The sequence below is a fragment of the Phallusia mammillata genome, chromosome 7 (assembly GCF_965637545.1).
Source record: "Phallusia mammillata chromosome 7, kaPhaMamm4.hap1.1, whole genome shotgun sequence".
In the NCBI taxonomy this organism is placed as follows: domain Eukaryota; kingdom Metazoa; phylum Chordata; class Ascidiacea; order Phlebobranchia; family Ascidiidae; genus Phallusia; species Phallusia mammillata.
The window spans coordinates 2391520-2406975 of record NC_137258.1 but is presented as its reverse complement, the minus strand read 5'-3'; the positions used below and the strand labels follow the sequence as shown (position 1 = coordinate 2406975).

Sequence of the window (15456 nt, the reverse complement as noted above, 5' to 3'; positions counted from 1 at the left end):
CCTAGGAGGAAATGTGGTGCGTAAATACACAGTTCAGCTCTCAGAATATAACCTATCAAGAAAAAAAGACCTAAATTTTAATGATCTTTGTATAGCATCTATACTATGTAGTCTATTGGGCAGGGATAAAAATGTTTGAATTGTTAAGGGAGGAATTCGTCGACAAAGGTTGGTAACCACGCATTTTGTCAGTTCAGATAATCTTAAATTTTGTAGAACTTCACTCGAAGCCAAACAGTAAGCCATGTGGTATGCTTTTGTGATGAACCATTCTTTAATGTTCCCCGAGACCGCTTTATGTTCAGTTGTCAAGCGAGGCGTTATAGGTTTACTCAACGTAAATCATTAACCAAAAGCTTTATTGGACAATCATATTTATCCAGCACAATGTACAAGCAGCTCACCAGTTAAACTGTCAGGTAGCATTAACGCCCAGAAACAGATTTTGAATTTATTCAGTGCTAAATCAGAATGAATAATAAAATGGTGAACCTGGCTAAAGGATATACAATCGCTCTTGTTTTTCAACAGGGTGATTAGTTAAACTAAGTAACATATCAACAAACTTAAATGTGTTTGTGGTTTTGTACGAAAGCTGTAACGTCAAACACAAACAAGAAATGCTATGCAAAGATTCGTACGATTGCTTAAACGATATAATAACAGAAGTAGTCATCAGCGATTTAGCAACTAAGTTGAGAAAACAATGTTATGACAATGGAGTGGAAATTGAACCAAGGGAATCAGCAAAAACTTTGCATCAGTTAGGACTTGCGTACAAAGAGAAAAGTCCAGATAACATCAGTCTCATTCAAAGTGTTGCTTTAATGACATCAGCTGTGTTAAGGCAACCCGAAAATGCAGATGACATTAGAAAAGATCTTGATGACGTGTGCATGCATATTATGACGTTGGCTAATGCTGCAAACCCAGATGCAGAGCTGGTGAGTAAAGCTGTTGCCGAAACCAAAGCACAAATTCAAGTACTTCGTGAAAACACAAATGATAAACTTAGTGAGCTGAAACCAATGTCTGACGACTTAAAAGGAGAAGAGCTTAATGCAATACGGAGGCAAAGAGTTAAGCAAGTAAAGGACATACAGGATTATGTTACTGAAACATACAAGCAAATAATGGGTCTTATTGGAAGACACACTGTTGACATAATGGGAAAAGCACCTTGTAAGTTTGCTTTGGTAGGAATGGGTTCATTGGCCAATAAAGAGGTCACTCCTTATTCTGACTTTGAGAGCATTATTGTGTTAGAAGAAGGAATTCAGAATTACTCAAAATACCCAAAAAGTTTGGAATATTTTCGATGGTTTGCAACTGTTTTCCAAGTGATATTAGTTCGTCTGGGAGAAACTATACTTAAATTCTTGGCTATTCCATGTCTTAATAATCCGTTAAATAAAGAAAAGGATTGGTATTATGACGCACATACTCCATGTGGAATTTGTCCTGATGGATTTGCACCTCAAGCAAGTAAGAATCCATTGGGAAGACAAACGAAGACACAGAAGAAGCCGTGGACAACTGAGCTTATTAAACCAGTCAGTGAGATGGTGAAGTACTTGGAAACAGAAGAGGATTTAAAAAACGGATATCATTTAGCAGATATGTTGACCACAACTTGCTTTGTATACGGTGATTATTTTGTTTTCAATGAATTTGAATTAGAAATTCAACACAAGCTAAATCAGATCCCTAGTTTTAACCAACGAGTTCAACAAAATATTGAAAAAGATTATAAACTATACAATGTGAAAATGTTTTCACTTCACAAAATAGATATCAAACGAGTGGCATTAAGGAGATGCTCTCTTTTCATTTTACCATTAGGTCATTTGTACAACTGTAAGAATTTAACCTGTTTTGATATTCTTGATGAATTGAGAGATCGTGCTATTTTGGATGAGACAATACATGGAAAACTGCAATTTTCGTTGGCAGTTGCATGTGAAATGCGTTTAAGGTGGTACAGCACGACGTCAGGTCAAAATGACATTTTGTATCCCCAAACGTATTTCGGCGAGCCATCAAATATGGAGGACTTTACAAAAACAGTTGGATGCAGAGCGGTAGTAGATGGAATAAACGTCTCATTATCTCTTCAAAAATATGTTGTTGAATACTTAAAAAGGGATAGAAGGAAAAAAATCAATTTTGTGGAATCGCCATTGGAAGCACCAAAGCTTGCTTGTATATTGCAAATGCACAAATTGGCTTCAAAGTTGTTGATAGAATGCAAAAACCTGCATATGTGTAAAAATGAAGAACAACGCAGAGAATTGCAGTTATTGTACGCTGGTTGTTTGAGTAATATGGGCAAATTCAAAGAAGGCCTGAAGGTCAGTGAAGATGAATTAGCAAGACTCGATTCGCCTGGTTTAACCGATATTTGTGCTTATCACATGAAACAATGCTGCTTATGCCTAATTGAATTGAACAAATACGAAGAGGCTTTGGAATATGCAAGAAATTTATTTGAGGTCCATTCTAAAGGAATGCAATCCGTATCAATAGTAGATATCAACACATGTATGGGAAAGTGTTATTACGGCCTTCATGACGACGAAAAAGCGCAATATTACTTCAAGCTTGCATACAACGATAGAAAAGACAGACTTTCCAAACCCGCAGACATTCGCCAGTATACTGGACTGTTGGCTGACTACACAACATGTCTTCTTCGTTTAAGTTGTTATCACAATGCTCTTTCGGTTAATGAAAGATTAATATCAGAAAGACGAAAATTGCATGTGCGAGAGGAAACCGACCAACTACTAAGTAGGGCACTTTATGATAGAGGTTTCATTCTATTTGGCTTAAAGAGATATGAAGAAGCCCTTGTTTACCTTGACAAATCGTGGAAGTGTAAGTTTTTCAACGAAAAAGGAAGAAGCATTGTCTTGTTTGCTCATCAGAAATATGCATGCCTGAAAAAACTGGGTCGTTTATCAAAAGCACAAAGTTTCTTAAAACATGTTTGGCAGGAAAAGATAGAATTGCTTCGTAAAAAAAATGACACGGGGCTCTGTGTAAAAGAATACTCTGAATTCTGCAGTCTTATTTATCATGAAATTTTTAAGTTCTATTATAAGGATGGCCAACTCCACTATGCAGTTAAGTTTGCCAAAAAGTCGTTTCATTTATCATTTTACTCGGGTTGCCAAAAATCGGTGAAATTGTCGGTACGTGTTGCCCTTGGTCTTGCAGCAATTTTATTCAAAGTAAAACGATACAAAGAAGGACTTGCTGCCGCAAAACATGGAATTAAACTTTGTCAATTTGTGTATGAGAATTGCTGTGTTGAAGAAAATTTTGTTACCATTGCCAACATATTTGCACGTTGCGAACGGCAGTTAAAAGTCGAAACAACACTACCGTATCATCACACTCCCTCCATATTTTACCATGCTGAGAATTTTTTTAACGAAGACTTAGAAATTACATTTGTTTAGTATTTTGCCGGCTTGTATTTGTCAAAATTGTGATTGCTTGCATAAAATTAACTAAGCCAAAATACATGATAATGTAGAAAGTAGATCCGTTTTCAGAGCATTTCTAATCAGATTAGCCTTTAGTTGGTTAGAACCTTTTGGCGCCTTGCTCTATCCTAAACTTTATTGGTTTTCGACAATGGCAAACAGGTTATCTTCTTACAAATTTTATTGATCAGTTTCTGAAAGCGGTTTTGTTAGCAGCAGCAGGGTGCGTGTTTTTATCAAAGCCAGTGACCCATATGACGCAGTCTAAGTATTATGACCTGTTTCCCTGGTTAATAATCGCCTTTGTCATTGTTATGAGCTCCTCAATCAACTTTAATAAAGTAATTGTGCTGACTCAAAAATGTTGGAAATATTTGTTAAAGTACACGTTTATATCTCACAAAATGCGTGAGGATTTCAAGCGCTGTCAGAAAACCATCGCACGCCCTAAAGGTGCTCATAAATGTTGTAGCGCAGTTTGCAGTACTCATGCGACAATATATGTAAGGTAAAAGAACAAGCCAACTACATAAATCACAGGTACACTGATTTTTATCAACTATTTTTACAGTGTAAAATAGTTTAAAAAGTTTGGAAATTGTACAATCATAATATTAGGGCTACCCTGATAATTCACCTGTTGCAGTGTTATATTAATAAGTCCATCTAAACGAGTCGTGGAAGCAAAATAAAATTGGAGCCATATGGAAAACAGCAGCAGCCGTTATACTTTGCTCGTTACTGCGAAGACCATTCACATCAAAAATATTACACATCCAAAGCGGATTCCAAAGTGTCTCGCGTATAAAAACGCAAAAAAGTCATTAAATAAAGTACATGAGAACACACCGGCAGTTATGTTACGACACTCAACTTCCTAATAACTATGTATCTGTACTAACACCTAATGAAGCAACAACGAACGGTTAATAAGCTCACATCACCTTGGTTCGACGGATTCTTTTTGCTGCAGCAGCTCCTCTTTCTCTTTAGGCACGTATAAGGTGACTTCCAGCTTGTATAAACCGTCTTCTGGGCAGTAATTCTGGATTTCATACAAAATGTTTACGTTTTACGTTTAAAAAATAAATAAAATGTCAACGAAAAGTTCATTTATTTGTCCTCTGTATCTAGTACAAACTCTGATCGTCTGTTTCTGAAACATTAATTATAAAAACAGATTTACTCACAGTTTGTTCGAAATTTCTGCAGCTAAAGAAGAGTTCGAATCTTCGTAGTTCACGAGTAGTCAGCTTCTGTAAACAACCAAAGGTAAATATTTTAGTAAAAAAAACATGTATTTTTTTGCAAACTCAGTAAACTGCTTAGGTTTGCTGATTTGGCCTCAGTAAGCAATGTTCTAATACAATACACAAATGTGCGCCCCTGCCGTTGCCGCTGCGTTCCAAAGCACGAAGCTAAAAGACGCAAATGGAAACATAAATGATAGACGCTGAAGTGGGATTTTAAATCACGATGGTACTGTATACTCATATTCAGCCAGTTTTGGCTAGGTAACACATCTTTAACTCCACCTAGCGACCAATGTTTTAAAGAAACGTGGAGTAATAAAAAGTATTTGGAAGGCAGTTTTGCTAAACATGGTCTTCTTGTGACCGCAACTTAAACGCTTTTAGGCTGTGAAAATGAGAAAAACACAGCAGTTTTTGTCAGTGAAAAATACTGAACAAAAACTTGTAAAAATTGCACAAGAAAAGTATGAGGTAAATATTACAACCGCAGAAATAGTTATTATTCCGAAACAAGAAATTTAATTTTAAAAGAGCTTTACTCAAGACATATTTGCAAAACGGCGTCAAGCATACAGAGCAGTTCTCGAAAGGATCTCGCGCTTATACTAAAATCCTTCACTAATGTTAAATATGTACCTATAAAAACGCTAATACATCAACAAAATAACAGTTTACAAATTGACATCACCTGTTTTTGTTAAGCTTTTATCTTTGCATCCTCCATCTATATTTCGTCGCCCAACTCAGGGTCGTACAGAATATCTTCTGAATATAAAACACAGTTTGAACGTGATAATCCTTATGGAACAGAAGTTTACATTCACGAAGAACATACAAATGGGAAGTAATAAGTCATTTATTTGACTTCTGTACATGATATAAAGACTGGGTTGGCAAAGGTGGTGATAAACCTGTTTTCTGCGAGAGCCACAACCACTGTACTTATTATTTCCAATTTACGTGCAGTGAACAACACACAGGCCAACTGTTCAATGATGTGTGTGTCGGGTGTCTGTCATGTCTTGTGAAGCTTAACATTTTACCCACAAAGCGTAACCCGCACACATAATTAGTCTCAAAGCGACGATTTCCACAAAAAGCACATATTATGTGATACGGACACACCATGAATGTTACGCAATACGTTAGGTCCAAAACTAAAATAAAAAAATGATCTTAACTATTAATTTTCAACATTAAAGGTTTGTCACATACCAGAACAACTAATTAAAGTGATGATGAGGTTATATGCTAATACTCACTGCACAAGTTCGCTCTGTTATTCTTCTGCTTCTGTGCTATCCGCTCTGCTTTTGCGTGTTGGTATCCAGTAGGTTTTATCTGGGTAATCGCAGCCACTTTGCGAGTTCGAGATATTTCAGGCCACCTACGCACAAAGTTCTTTGTAGCAAAAAGAAACAATAGTTGGAAGTTGGAGCAAAAACGAAAGGTAAGTTATAATGAGCATGTATACATCATTAGGATTTGACCTAAAGCTTCATTATGTATAAAATCTTCACCAGGCTCGGCATACTACGAGGTTCTAGTCACATCTTTGTTTTAAAAAAAGCAAAACATATGTTGCCACTAGATGACGCAGTTGATCACAAACAAGGCACATTTTCAGTGTATTAAAAGCAGATCAGCCACGTTTACTGGAATTTAGCTTTTTCCATTAGAATCAATTTTGGTCATAATGTTGAGATCAAAACCTATGTCCAAGAACATTATACACACGCGTTTGTGTTGTGTGGACTTTATTAAAATCCAGACCCATTTCTAGCCGTTTCAGTCCATCAAAGGGGTTTAAGTAATTTGCGAGCCGGAGAAAAAAATCAGTGTTATAATTTTGCAAAAGTGGAATTAATACTGGCTTCACTTAAAATTTTGTTAGGAGCAGTTATGACAGTATTTGCACCAGTTGAAAAATCAGAGAAAACCTCTTTTTTGCATTTGAAATAAATACAAAGTTGGTGCGTCCTCCAACAAACATAAAACAAATGAATTTCCCGTAGTGACATTTATCGACAGAGAAAATGTTTTGTCCTTACATAAACAACAAAATAATTTACAATTTAAAAAAACACCTTGCAGCGTTCTTTTGTTTGAATCTTAGTATTATCATATTAAAAAAATAAGGCATATTGTCAACAAGTGTATCCTCTACATGTCATTGCAAACCCAGTTATTTTAGGATTGGAACATGTTTGTCATTGTCTCCACATGTTGTTGTACGATTTACGGGAAACCCAAGATGTTTCAAAAGAAGTCGAGGGTTTGACAAAACGTTTTCCTACACAATGGAACCAGGCGACCTGGGAAAGTGATCTCTTGTTTCATATTTCTTTTTGTCTGCGTTATGATACGCGATGGAATTTCAACCCAATGGTCCTTTGGGACGACTTTTGTTAGGAAACTTTTCAGAAATACAAAAACGATGTTATGTTAATACGCTGTAAAAGTTCAATCATGGTTGCTATGTCAGATGCGCCCTCGCTACAAATACTGTAACAGCACATGTCCACCCAAAACCAGCAAAATCAAAACAAGGCAATACTTAACTATTTTCATTTGTATTTATAAAGCTTTAAATTTCGAGCTTATTGGAAAAACTGTGGAGAGTGCACACTGTTTCGGCCTATAAGGTCTTATCAGTGCAGCTGGTGACGTAACCATTCAACGGCACTCCAGTTTGCCGATCTCTCGTCACCAGCTGTACTAATGAGACCTTATAGGTCGAAACAGTGTGCACTGTCTGCAGCTTATAATTTATTGGCTCTATGCTTTTACATTTTTGGAAAAAGGTTTTATATTTCTGACACAAAATAACATCGATGAAACATTTTATAGCAAAATGCACGATGTGTATAACTTGCAGTCAGTCAACGGGCGTGAGAACGAATAGTACTGAAAAAACAAACAGAACCAACTGAATGTTGATAAATATGTCAACCACCTTTCATATACCACGCAAGTATTAATGTATGCAACCCTGAAATAAGATATGTTAAAAGTAGCTTAAAACAAACATTTGTGAAAAAGGCTTTTAGTGTGGATCGAGATATGAAATATAAAACACCTATTGAAGGATCGCCTCTGGATTTTTGCTTTGAAAAACAACAATACAATACTATGTGGAAAAACGTTTGGATCGAAGACAAGGCCAAATGCACTTGAAACATCCAACTTTTGGCATTAATGTATTTGGATTAAAAAAGTGTTTACTCCCATTTTTTAATGAAATATTTTGTGCCACGACCAAATCTTCTGTGGATATATGTTTGATGATGAGATACTTTGACCAGCTTCGTTATTTATTAACAAAGAAGTTAGCAAAACCCTTTCGGTGTCAGAATAGCTTTGTATGGGCACAGATGGCTACGCTGCAATAATTTCTCCTACACAACGCGTCTATATCAGGTGGCGTGGTTTATAGGAGAACAAAAGCGTCGTCTTTTGTAAACTATTGTTACAAGCTTGAAGCGATGTAGAGGCGTATCGAGTGAAACTGTCTTTGTTGACCTAACTACACGCGAAGTTTTAGCCGGAGAGCTGATGAGAAAGGGGTGGTTGACTGAAGTTTATAAACACTACCAGTACAAGAGAGCTTGAGTTTCATGCTATCATCAAATGATACATTCTTTGAAAAACAGATCCTACGTCAAATTTCGAAAGATAACATGTTACAATCAAAAAAACTGTAGAAAATTTCTCATGAAAAAAGGGCAGAAAGACGAACAAATTGTTTAATGTAAAAGGGTTCACATGTGCTAATGATTTATTTGCAGGTCAGTATTAACGATAAATGCTAAAAATGTCCGCATGCGAAGATTTATCCGATTGCTTGAACGACATAATAACAGGCGTAGTAATCAACGATTTAGCAACTAAGTTGAAGAAACAATGTTATCCCAATGGCGTGGAAAAAGATCCAAAAGAATCAGCAAAAACTTTGCATCAGTTGGGACTAGCGTACAAAGAGAAAAGTCCAGATAACATCAGTCTCATTCAAAGTGTTGCTTTAATGACATCAGCTGTGTTAAGGCAACCCGACAATGCAGATGACATTTGGAAAGACCTTGATGACGTGTGCTTGCATATCATGACGTTGGCCAACGCTGCAAATTCAGATGCCAAACTGGTGAGTAAAGCAGTTACAGAAACCAAAGAAGAAATTACAAAATTTCGTGAAAACACAAAAGATAAACTGTGTGAACTGAAGGCAATGTCTGACGACTTAAAAGACCAAGAGCTTATTGCAATACGGAGGCTAAGAGTTGAACAAGTGAGAAAAATACAGGATTACGTCACTGAAACATACAAAGACATATTGGCTCTCATCGGAAAACACACTGCCAACATAATGGGGAAAGAACCATGTAGGTTTGCTTTGGTAGGAATGGGTTCGTTGGCTAAAAAAGAAATTACTCCTTATTCCGATTTTGAAAGCATTATTGTATTGGAAAATGAAATTCACAATTGTTGGAATTACAATATGGTTTTAAATCACTTTCGATGGTTTGCAACAGTTCATCAAATGATATTGGTTCGTCTCGGTGAAACCTTGCTTAGGTTCTTGGCGATTCCGTGTCTTAATAATCCTTTGAATAAAGAAGAAGATTGGTTTTATGACGCATTTACTCCATGTGGAATTTGTCCTGATGGTTTTGCGCCTCAAGCAAGCAAGAATCCACTGGGAAATACAACACTTGAGTTGATTAAACCCGTCAGTGAGATGGTGAAGTTCTTGGAAACAAAAACAGATTTGAAAAACGGATATCATTTAGCAGATATGTTGACCACAACTTGTTTTGTGTATGGCGATTTTTCTGTTTATAAACAGTTTGACTCAAAAATTGAAAAAAAAATAAACCAGATGCCTATCTTTAACGAACGAGTGCAGCAAAATATTAAAAAAGATTATGAACTTTACAACGTGGGAAGCCTGGACATACGTCTAAAGATGGATGTAAAGCGTGTTGCGTTAAGGAGTTGTACTCTTTTCATTTTAGCTCTTGGTCGTTTGTACGATTGTAAGAATTTGAGGTGTTTTGATATCCTTGACGAACTGAGTGATCGTGGTATTATAGACCAGATGTTGCGTAATAAACTTCAATTTTCGTTGACAGTTGCATGTGAAATCCGGTTAAGGTGGTACAGCAAGACTTCAAGTCAAAGCGATATTATAAATCAAGAAACAGTATTTGGTCGGCCATCGAGTATGGAAAAGGTATCAAAAGACATCGGAAACAGAGCAGTTGTGGATGGATTAGTTATCAATGAATCACTGCAACAATATGTCGTAACATCCTTTATTGAAAAAACAAAACAAAAAATTCAGTTTTCAGAATCGCCGTTTAGAGCTGCTGTGTTGGCATGGAAACTTCTTATGTTTGATCTCGCTTTAAAACTTATAAAGGAATGTGAAGAGTCGGAAGAGTGCAAAAATGAGCATGTCCGTGTTAAACTGCAGCTTATGTATGCAAAGTCTTTGCATCAGTGCGGCGATCATGAAAACAGTCTCAAAGTCTGTAAAGACGAACTGACCCGATTAACCCTTACTACTTTAGTCAACATACGATGTTGGTACTTGGAACTATGCTACCAATGCCTGTGCCATTTAAATAGGTTCAAAGAAGCATTGGAATATACAAAAATGCTATTAGTGGACTCTAACCGTGGAATGAAGTCTGTCTCACAAATAGAGATCAATGTATACATGGGAAGATGCTATCTGCACCTCAACCACAAGAAAAATGCGCGAAAATATTTAGAGCTTGCATTAAACGAAACGAAAGAAAAACAATTTCATAACTACGGCGAGTACATATATAAAAATATTTTATATAGCTATAGCCTTTGCCTAAATTTTTCGGGGTGTTATGACAAAGCCCTTTCGGTACATGACGAATGGATATCCGAGATACGAAAACTGCACGTAAATGAAGACACCGATCCTGATATGAATTGGGCATTTTATTCTAAAGGCATCAGTCTGCATGGTTTGAAGAAGTACGAAGAAGCTCTTGTGTATCTTGACAAATCAAGAAACGTTGTAATGAATAACTTCAAAAGTACTGATACAATGTCGTTAGTTTATCCTAAAGTTGAATGCTTGATAAAATTGGGCCGGTTAGCGGAAGCAGAAAGTTTCTTGAAAGATATTTGGCAAGAAAGGATGGAACATATTCGTATGGAGTTTGAAGCGGAGCTATCGATGATAGAATATTCAGACTTCTGCTGCTTAACATACCAGTGCATTTCTGAACAGCAGTTTGAAGATAAACGACCCAACGATGCAATTTGGTTTGCCAAAAAATCATTTCATTTCGGGAGCCTTAAATCGATCAAATGTTTTCTGAAAGCTTCCCACTTACTTGCCGCAATTTTATTCGATTTACGACGCTTCGAGGAGTGTCTTGCCGCCGCAAAATATGGAATAAAACTTTGGCAATTTGCATGTGGGAACTACTGGGTGGAGGAAACGTTTGTTGATCTCGTCCACAAATTTTCACGCAGCGAATTGGAATTAGGAAGCAGCCCAACAAAACTCCCCTACGATTGCACTCCCTCGATATTTTACCACGCGGGAACATGTTGGTTGCGACATTTCCTTGAGTTGTAAGAAGAAAAATATGGTACTAAAATAACTTAAAGCAAGCGTTTAATAGTTAGTTTAATGTTTTTGTTTTGTCGCACACAAGATTGTTTTGAAAACTTTACGCAACAGGCATTTAAAATTCATTATTCAAGAAAAAACAATTAGGTTATATTTATGTGTTTTTGTGCATGTTTTGCTTTTTGATGGATTTTGTACTTCGCTTGTGCTTCAACGGTTGCAGCTGTGCCCATTTACGAATGTTAGACATATTTGTTGATGTGCTATTGCTTGTAAATTGTATTAAAAAAAACGTTTTCTCATTAAAAATCGTGAGGATTATAGGTGTTGCCGGGGAAACAATCGCACCCCTTATACGTTTGCATAAAGTTCCAGCGTAGGATACGGAAAAAAGCCACAGAAGTTTTATATAACTCGTTATAGCGAAGACAATTTACATCAATAATTTTACACCCCTAAAAGAGGATTACAAAACTTAAATCACTAAAACCACTTAGTTAAAAAAGCGTAATGTTAATTTGAAGTTCACAAAGTAACATTAAGCATGCAAAAGCGGTACATGAGAGACAAGAACAGGCCAAAGGGTATTGTATGAGATCGAACTTACTAATGACTGTATCTACAATAATACTCAACGAAGCATCAAACCGTTTATAAGCCAAAAGCACCTGTGTTTCGACGGATTTGTCTTCTTCTGTTGCATCCTGTTATAGTGGCTCTTTTACCTTTTGTAGGGTAGTCTAAAGTGTCTTTGTAAACACCAACTTCAGGTCGTAATCCTGGATTTCATACAAAAGGTTTAGGTTGATTAAGAAGTAAAAAACTAAAAAAATAAACATGCAATGCGAAGTTTTTTTTATTTGAACTTTGCATGTGGTAAAATAAAAACACGGATACAAAGAAAATGAAACCTCTATTCTGTACGGTACGAGTTAATAATTGTTATTACGAAGGCGTTTCTTTATGCAAAACTTACGAAACGTTGGGTTCGTCAAGCTGTGGTGCAGGGCGGAACAAATCAACTTGTTTTACGCGAGTCTATGTTAAAACCAATAGTTAAGTAAAGTTTGTTTTTAAAACTATACTTACGAAGGTACAAAAATTACCTAACAATCTATTCCACCACCAGGTGGTTCAGTAATTACTCACAATACAAATTGGTTTGTCTCCTGTTCTTTTAGCATCTGTTTGGTGTACCCGTCGAAGTTGCCACCACTTTCAGAATTGGTGATGCATGCAAGCCTGCAAAGCGTTCACAGAAAGTTAATTCTGAAGCAAGAGACGATTGCTTTTGCAACTAGATGACGCAGAATATCACGAATATCATTAAATTTGTCTGTTGGCGGAATGCGACCCCGGTCAAAAGGAGTTTTGCTTTATCCAGGGCGTAATAACCTCAAATCATAAAGCATTGTACTGTAATCAGCGTACCGCGCACATATGTTGTACGTATTGCGTTTCAATCAAAATCTATACTTATATACATATACGGTAGTATGCATAATCCTAGCCCGCAACAGTTCAGAGGAAAGTTAATCAAATATTTTTTCGCAAAGCTTTTTTTACACAACCATGTTCTATCAAGGACAGCTTAGATCAGTGGTTCTTAACCGGTGTGTAATTACCCACTAGTGGGGAATTTGAGGATTTCAAGTGGGTAATTTGAAGTTGGGTTTGTTGTTCCATGTGTACTCCACTGGTTCTTAACCGCTGGGAAATTTCCCACCAGTGGGAAATTTAATGTTTTTGGAGGGAAATTGTGTGAGTCAGAAGTCACCAAACTCGGGCCCGTGGGTTGAAACTAACCGTTGAAAGTTAATTTAATACACAATTTTCCGCAACAACATGTAAGATTAACTTCACCTAGTTTTACAAGGCGCAAAAAAATCCAAAAAATCGTTTGTTACGTCACAGACATTGCTAAAAGTATCAATGACTTTGTTATTGTTCGCGAATAAATGCATTTGATCTGTTGATTGTCATGCAATAAACGACTAATGCAAGCACATGGGATTTTTCAAAATTCCACCTGATTTTACTTTCTCACGAAATCACTATTTAAACTAAATAAGATTGCAGTATGCCTTTAAGGTCCCGACAAAATCGCTTCACAAAATTGTTTCGATTAAAGAATATGTTTTTGTTAATGTTGGGCACAAAACATCAGTATAAAAATAACAGAGGGGGAAATTCGAACTTGGTGATTTACTTAAGTGGGAAACCACACCAAAAAGGTTAAGAACCACTGGCTTAGATAGTGAATAGCCCTGGCCTTTGTTGTACTTTGGACAAATATCAACAAATGTCAAATTACTCTTGTTTAGTTTTCCACCAGTTGAAAGGTACGAAAACATGGCAATGTTATTCTTAACACTACAACGTAATCTTTTGTTTAGTGAGTAAGACCAAAAATCACACAACTATGCCAATTGTGAGTATGTTTCAGTTTAAGTCCAAGCTGTTTTGATAGAAGTCGTTGTTTTGTTTTGACACAATGATGCCACGAGGGAAGAGCACCTATTGAATCGTATTTCTTTCGTCCTGTGTTTTGGGATGGGTTGGTTTGACTGTATTGTCTCTTAGGTTGGGTTTTTGTTCAATTTTTTAATTTTTGCTGTGCTAATACAGTGTACTATCAAAAAACACAATTTTTTTAATAGTTGTAATGTGGGTAAAAAGGGTTGATAAACATAGTAAAACATTAAACATATACAAGCATGTTTAGGCTTGCACGGTTACTGTAGAAAAATTGTTATCGTTCAGCCACAACGATTAAAACTTCTAAAACAAGGTTATAAGAGGAGAAGTTTTAACAGACACACGGATGTGTCGGCCTTTTTGCTGCAAAAATATACCACATTTTAAATACAAGGATTTTAGGACACAAACTTTAAACTGAAATAATAAGATTTGTATCTTCTCAATTACAGACTCCATTCCTGTGCACAATGGTTTTAGGAAAGCCTTTTCAGGTGGAAGCGTCGGGTCGTATTGTCAAAAAGTTTATAAATATTTTGTTTTGAGCGTCAGTACAAGGATCCATAGATCAGCGGTGGAATTTCAATGAACTATTTGCCAGCAAACGAGGAAAAAAGAACAAGGCGATTGTTAAACACATGTCTCATTCTCTAAAAAACGAACGACAAAAAAACCTTAAGTTTGTAGAGGTCTTCTTGTAAAGAAACCTATTATCAAGTATAGGTCCGACTTTTGCTAGTCAGACCCATATATTGTTTATTTAAGGATACTCAATAAAAAAGGGTTATACCAGATAAATAAACACTCTATTTTACCAGAGGGATGGCGTTTGTGTGATACAACAATATAAAACTATATTTGCGTTTATAATTTTAACTTCGGTAAATCATACATGTTAAACCGCACAAGAGTTGTTTTGATAAATGAATCATTTGCCCCACGTAGCGAAAAAAAAATATTAAAACCTGTCGTTGTCAGATAGTAAACAACTATTTGTGTCATTTCATATTATATTATGAAGAAGGAAAGAGTTGGATAGTTTTTTGACGTTTGACCACAGAACGCTTCGTAGTATAAGACCTGGTGACTTTTTTGTGTCTTAATGTTTGGCCGAATACCTCAGACTACTTGATCAAACACGTTATAAGAATTATGACAAAGCTTTTATAAGAATTATGTCAAAGCTTTTTGGCGGTGGGGTGAGAAATAAGAATAATTAAATATATAATTATACCATAGGAGGAGGAGGATTGTCAACAAGTGAAACCCCTGACTGTCATTGCAAACCAAGTTATTGATGGACACCCTCGCGGATCAGAACAAGTTTATCATTGTTACTGGATGGGGATTGTTTTACCAAAGTTTTGTGAAATGAATTTCCCAGCATGCTTATTTGGTGTTGTGACGTTTCATTTTTTGTTTTCATCACTATATTTTTTTAACAGTTTTAGAAGAAGTGTTGGTGGTAACAAAAGGTTTTTCACACAATAGAGTCACGCTACATGAGAAAGGGCATCTTTTGTATCATATTTCTTTTGGTCTGTGTTTTTGGTACGCAGTGGTATTTTAACTGTGCTTTCCTTTGGGGGCAATTTTGTAAAATGGTGCTATGCTG

At 36.3% G+C, this 15456-nt stretch overlaps 1 long non-coding RNA gene across 2 annotated transcripts in view; it reads right to left on the bottom strand.

The window, feature by feature from the left end:
• Positions 1–15456, bottom strand: part of LOC145238695 (uncharacterized) — a 45285-nt gene that overhangs the window by 656 nt on the left and 29173 nt on the right. The window contains exons 2-6 of one of the 2 annotated variants that reach the window (XR_013862165.1): positions 6007–6131; positions 5433–5509; positions 4682–4747; positions 4436–4536; positions 2859–2939 (exon numbers count right to left, since the gene is read on the bottom strand). This is a non-coding gene — a long non-coding RNA (uncharacterized LOC145238695). The remainder of the gene's footprint in view (positions 1–2858; positions 2940–4435; positions 4537–4681; positions 4748–5432; positions 5510–6006; positions 6132–15456) is intronic. The other variant, XR_013862164.1, reaches the window with a different exon arrangement.